Genomic DNA, 6,254 nt, shown 5'->3' with positions numbered 1-6,254 from the left:
ACACACCCCTAACCCTAGCCCTAACCCTAGCCCTAACCCTAACCCTAACCCTAGCCCTAACCCTAACCCTAGCCCTAACCCTAACCCTAATGGGAAAATGGAAATAAATACATTTTTTTAATTTTATTATTTTTCCCTAACTAAGGGGGTGATAACGGGGGGTTTGATTTACTATTTATGGCGGTTTTTATGTTTGGTGGCTGTCGCACGCTAAAAGACGCTTTTTATTGTAAAAATATTTTTTGCCTCACCACATACTGAGAGCTATAATTTTTCCGTATTTTGACCCACCAAGTCATGTGAGGTCTTCTTCTTTGCAGGACGAGTTGTCGTTTTTATTGATACCATTTTCGGGCACGTGACATTTTTTGATCGCTTTTTATTCTGAGTTTTGGGACGCAGAATGAACAAAAACCAGCGTTTCATGAATTTCTTTTGGGGGGGTGCGTTTACACCGTTCCGCGTGCGGTAAAATTGATAAAGCGCTTTTATTCTTCGGGTCAGTACGGTTACAGCGATACCTCATTTAGGTCGTTTTTTTATGTTTTGTCGTTTTTTTGCAATGAAAACAATTTTATATAAAACATAATTATTTTTGCATCGCTTTATTCTGCGAGCTATAACTTTTTTATTTTTTTGCGGATGATGCTGTATAGCAGCTCGTTTTTTGCGGGACAAGATGGTGTTTTCAGCGGTACCATGGATATTTATATGCGTCTTTTTGATCACGCGTTACTGCACTTTTTGTTCGGCGGTATGATAATAAATCATTATTTTTGCTTCGTTTTTTATTTTTATTTTTTAAGGGGTTCGCTAAAGGGGTTAACTAATGGGACAGTTTTATAGGGCGGGTCGCTACGGACGCCGCAATACCAAATATGTGTACTTTTGTTGTTTTTTTTTTTTATTTTCCAAAAATGAATTTATTGGGGAATATTTTTTTTTTTTTTACTAATTTCTTTAGCGATTTTTTAAAAATTATTTTTACACTTTTTTTTTTTTTTTTACTTTATTACATAGTCCCAGGTGGGACATCACTGTCCTGTGACAGATCGCTGATCTGTCACATCACAGAGGCAGTGAGGAAGTCAGCTCCCTACAGGCCCCCGAAGGCCCCCGTCGCCATCTTGGATCCGGGGGCCTGTAGGGAAGGAGTCCCCCGCAGCAGCGCTGCACATTGCGCTGCCGTGGGGGGCTCAGGGAAGCACGGAGGGAGCCCCCTCTCTGCCGATGCTTCCCTTTAACCCCCGGTACACCGCGATCGTGTTTGATCGCGGTGTACAAGGGGTTAACGTGTCGGGGGCGGTCCGTGACCGCCTCTTGCACATTGTTCCAGGTGTCAGCTCACCACGGCGCCGCTGATCGCATTAGACGTACTATCCCGTCCTTGGGAATTAAGTCCCAGGGCACATGGACGGGATAGTGCGTCTAATGGCAGAAAGGGGTTAAGGGCATATAAAATTCAAAGTTTGAAAATTGCATAATTTTAAAAATTTTCGCCATACTTCCGTTTTTTCATAAATAAACGGAAGTCATATAGAAGAAATTTTACCACTAAGGCTAGTTTCACACTAGCGTTTTTGAGCGCAGCGACGGCCTGCGCATGGCCACCGCTAAGCCCTGTCCCCTGCCGCGCCTCTGCCGGTAGCTCCGCCTACCAGCGCATGACGCTGCATGCGCCCTGCGTCCCCTATCTTTATCACTTGGGGCACAGGCCGCGTGCAGTATGCGTTTGGCGGCGCATGCGTCCTTTTGACGGTGCGCCGACCTGCGCCAAACGCAACCTGCTGCAGTTTGGTTGCGCCGGCGCACCGTCAAAAAGGCGCATGCGCCGCCAAACGCATACTGCGCATGGCCTGCACCCCCAGTGATAAAGATAGGGGACGCAGGGCGCATGCAGCGTCATGCGCCGGTAGGCGGAGCTACCGGCGGAGGCGTGGCAGGGGCGGGGCTTAGCGGCGGCCGTGCGCAGGCCGTCGCTGCGCTCAAAAATGCTAGTGTGAAACTAGCCTTATATGAAGCCCAATATGTCACAAAAAACAATCTCAGAATTGCCAAGATCCGTTGAAGCGTTCCAGAGTTATAACCACATAAAGTGACAGTGGTCAGAATTGTAAAAAGTGACCTGGTCATAAACATGCAAACCACCTTTGGGTGTAAAGAGGTTAATAAAAGAAAAAAGAAAGCAAAAAAAATTACTAAAGAAATAATAAAGGAAAAAACAATACTGATAATGAAATAAACAACAGTCAAAAGTGGTAAAGGAAAAACAAAATTAGTTATAATAATAATATTAATAATAATAATAATAATAAAAAACATAAAATATTATAAAAGAAAGAATAAAGTGATACAAAATAACATAACTGAACAAAAGAAATTCTAAACATAAATATAAGAAACTTTCTAATGTATCCTAATACATGTCAGGGAAATCGGCTTCTTTATAATATTGAACTGATAGTAATTTGTGGATAAAATCTGTATTTGGTGAACACAAACTTTCCCACTACTGAGATATGAGATGACGGTTAGTGCTCATAAGTTCTATGGAGGAGGAGAAGCTAGAGGTAGACATAGAAATTCTTTTACAAGTTGAACAGTTACAGTTCTCCATAGAACTTTCTGAGCACCAACTGTCATCTCCTAGCTCAGTCATGGGAAAGTCAGTATTAACCCAGGACAAATTTTTTACCCATTAACTGATAATTTGAAGAATGAAAATCCAGTTCAGGAGGTGACAGAAGCAGATTTCTCTAATAAAATATATTACACAGTTTTTTATTTTTATATGTACGGTATATATTATATGTATTTTTTGTGTACTGATTTATGGAGAAAAAAATGACAGTTATTTTTTAATGACCTATGTTCAATCTATTAGGTAAAAAAAACATTTACAATTTAAATGGTTGGGGAAGTAGGAAAAAAAGATCTGCTAATCAGCACTAGTGTTGAACAAAGCTCAACTGCAATACCAGGAAAGCCTATGGGCCGGTGTGGCGCTGCTGAGCAAACTATTTTCTTAATCTCATATGACCCCTTTAATTTTATACATCTATCCTTTGCATTAATAATATAATTCTTAATGCAGCATACATCATTACTCAAGAATTACACTTGGAATAAATCTACATACATCAGGCTTTAATTTTACTGCTAGTGAAATTATGTATCGTTTCCTAAATCAGGCTACAATAAATATCACATTTCTACTAGTATAAACACAGACCAGGCCTATTGTTAGATGGGATTATGGTGTCACTCAGAGTACGTCTGTGTTTCTAAAGGATTATAACCTTTCTGTCCTGGAAAATGTCTGCAGGCATAGTTGTCACTTAATGTCTCTTATTTCCCATTACTAGAATAAGGCCACATGCACACATCCAGTATTTGGTGGTTTTGGCTTACAAACACTGGGGAAAAAACTCACCAAAATACTCAATGTGTGCACATGGCCTAAGGCTGGAGTTACACTTACCGTATGAAAAATCGGTCCGATTTTCACGGCCGAGAATCGCACAAATGTTCCCTGAACAGTGAACCATATGTAATCCGTTTGCAATGTGAGGATGCGACGATTTCCTTGCATCTAAGCATCTGTGTGACAGCCGTATGGCATCCATATGCAATGCGATTTTAACATGAGTTGTTACATACAGCAGTTCTCTCTATGTAAAAGCTCATGTTAACATGGCATTGTAATACACAACTGTACACATCGTTTTAATACCAAATAATCTTCAAAACATATATAGATAGATAGATAGATATAGATAGGTAGATTTAAGATTTAAAGCCAGCAAATGATCTGCCGTGTACAGTATAGAATAGAATAGGTTAGAATAGAATAGATATATACACGTAGAATAGATGTGCATATGTATATATATATATATACTGTACATGTCAGTGACACATTTGTGTATATATATGTATATCTCTTTACATTTCATAGAGAGATAGATAGCAGAATAGCCGATAATTCATTTGTCGGCTTTTGTAAAATCATTGCAGAACCCGACAGGATAGGAGACATGGTCTACATACAGTAAGCCCATGCAGAACAGTTAGATTTATATATGTCAGTGTCTAATACTGTTAGTACTGTGTGTGTAAAATTTGGGACCTGTATGTATTTACTAAAAAAATGTATTCACGGAAAAAACTGGCGTGGGCTACCGTGTAATTTTCTGCGCCAGAGAGGGAAAGCCAGTAAATGAGGGCAGATATTAATAGCCTAGAGAGGGACCATGGTTATTCCCCCCCCAGCTTAAAAATTCTGCCCCAGCCACCCCAGAAAAGGCATATCTGTAAGGGCAGTCTCACATGTCCAGATAATTCCGGTACCAGAAAAAATGGTATCGGAGCTATCAGTGTCTGTGTGGATGCGTGGTACATCCGTGTGGCACCCGTGTCGGAGCAGGATCACACGGACGGCCACCAGGGAAGAAGCACTACTGTAAGCCGCTGTTCCCGGCGGCTGGTGCTGAACACAGCTATCGCTCTTCTCTCCTGCTCTGCCAACAACAGTGAGCAGGAGAGAGTGAATGAATGAAAACCTGACGTGGGGTCCCCCTCTGTTTGTGAACCAACCTGGCAAAACTCACAGCTGGGGGCTGCTTTTCTCAGGCTGGTAAGGGGCCATTGATCTTGGCCCCTCACAGCCTAAAATCAGCAGCCCGCAGCTGCCCAGATGCGCCAATTCTATTCAATATTAGATGCGCCAATTCTGGAACTTGTGGGGTTCTTCCCACTTGCCCTGTAGCGGTGGCAAGTGGGGTTAATAAGGGGTTAATGTCACATTATTGTAAGGTGACATTAAGCCCGGCTTAGTAATGGAAAGGTGTCAATAAGACACCTATCCATTACTAATCCTAGAGCTATTCAAGGGTTAAATAAACACACACACAATAAGAACAAAGTATTTTAATGAAAGAATACACTACACAGTTTTAAAATCTTTATTGTACTCCTAATGCCGTATAGAAGCCATTATTCTCCTGTAAAAAAACAAAAAATAATAAACCAACAATATAGCATACCTGTCCGGTGTGCAGTTAAGTCCCAAGGCGTAATTCCATCTCAGGGGTTAATCAGTTTACAGCCGGAGTGCTGCTAATGTAGCCGCTCTGACTGTAAACTACTGGGGAATGAATGGAAGCAGTGCGTACAGGCTCTGTGATGTCACCGCTAGTTACTGAGCATGCGCTGGCTTTTGTGTGGAGTACCGAAAATCACAGAGTTTGGGTGTGTTCACATTGAGTCTTTTAGCAGCAGAAAGTAAGCAAGTTTTTGATGAGTTTTGAGACTTGGAGGAGGATTTAGACAGTTTCCATTCAATTTTTGCTCTACTTCCTTATGTTAAAAAAACTCCGTGTGCACATAACCTTATGGTTTGTTCAAACTAAGGGTACTTTCACACATCAGTTTTTTCCCGTCAAGCGCGATCCGGAGTGCCGGATCCCGCGCCAACCGGAAGAAACGGATGCGTTTTTCTGCCGGATCCGTTTCTTCCGGTTTTTAATCCGTTTTGTAAAAACGCCCATGGGGGTGCTCAAAAACATGATTGGCTACGGAAAACCTATTTTTACAGTGTTCCCAGCCCATCTTTCACAGTTTGTACAGGAGCAAGTGCAGGTAGGAGAGAGAGAAGAGAAAGTAGCTGGCTGGCGAAGATGGACGTTGTGAAAGCAAACATTCTGAAGAATTTGGTGGATTTCACTGTTGAGGCGAATCGTTTGAAAGCAATTGTTCTTGAGAAGGAGAGAAAGAGACAGCAGCACATCATGCGTCAGCGCTGACGACGTTTGTGGATCCACCCCATCATAGCCCAGAGAATGACACGTGGGGTTTATTCTACACTCTACATGGAGCTAAGAGGAAACCCGGAGAAATTTTTTGCATATGTAGGATGAAAATGGAGAACTTTGATTTATTGTTGGAAAGAATTGGACACCTCATCAGAAGAAGTGACATATTGCCGCTTCTCCATTTCACCGGCGGAGCATCTGATGGTTACTCTTCGGTAAGCCATATTTAATTTGATCTGCTTGCTTGAGAGCACAATTGCACTAGAATGTTGTTGAGGGTCGTTTGGAATATTTGTTTTTATAGGATCCCCAACTATTGTATTCGACTTATATGTTATGTTATTGCTGTGAATTTTAAATCATTTTAAACTTTTTTTTTTTCACAGATTCCTTGCAACTGGAGAATCCCTTTTGTCACTCCATTTCCAGTACAGACTTGGG

The sequence above is a fragment of the Dendrobates tinctorius genome, unplaced genomic scaffold (assembly GCF_039654945.1).
Source record: "Dendrobates tinctorius isolate UK_male_01 unplaced genomic scaffold, ASM3965494v1 ptg000019l, whole genome shotgun sequence".
In the NCBI taxonomy this organism is placed as follows: domain Eukaryota; kingdom Metazoa; phylum Chordata; class Amphibia; order Anura; family Dendrobatidae; genus Dendrobates; species Dendrobates tinctorius.
Note: the sequence above shows the minus strand (reverse complement) of the source record.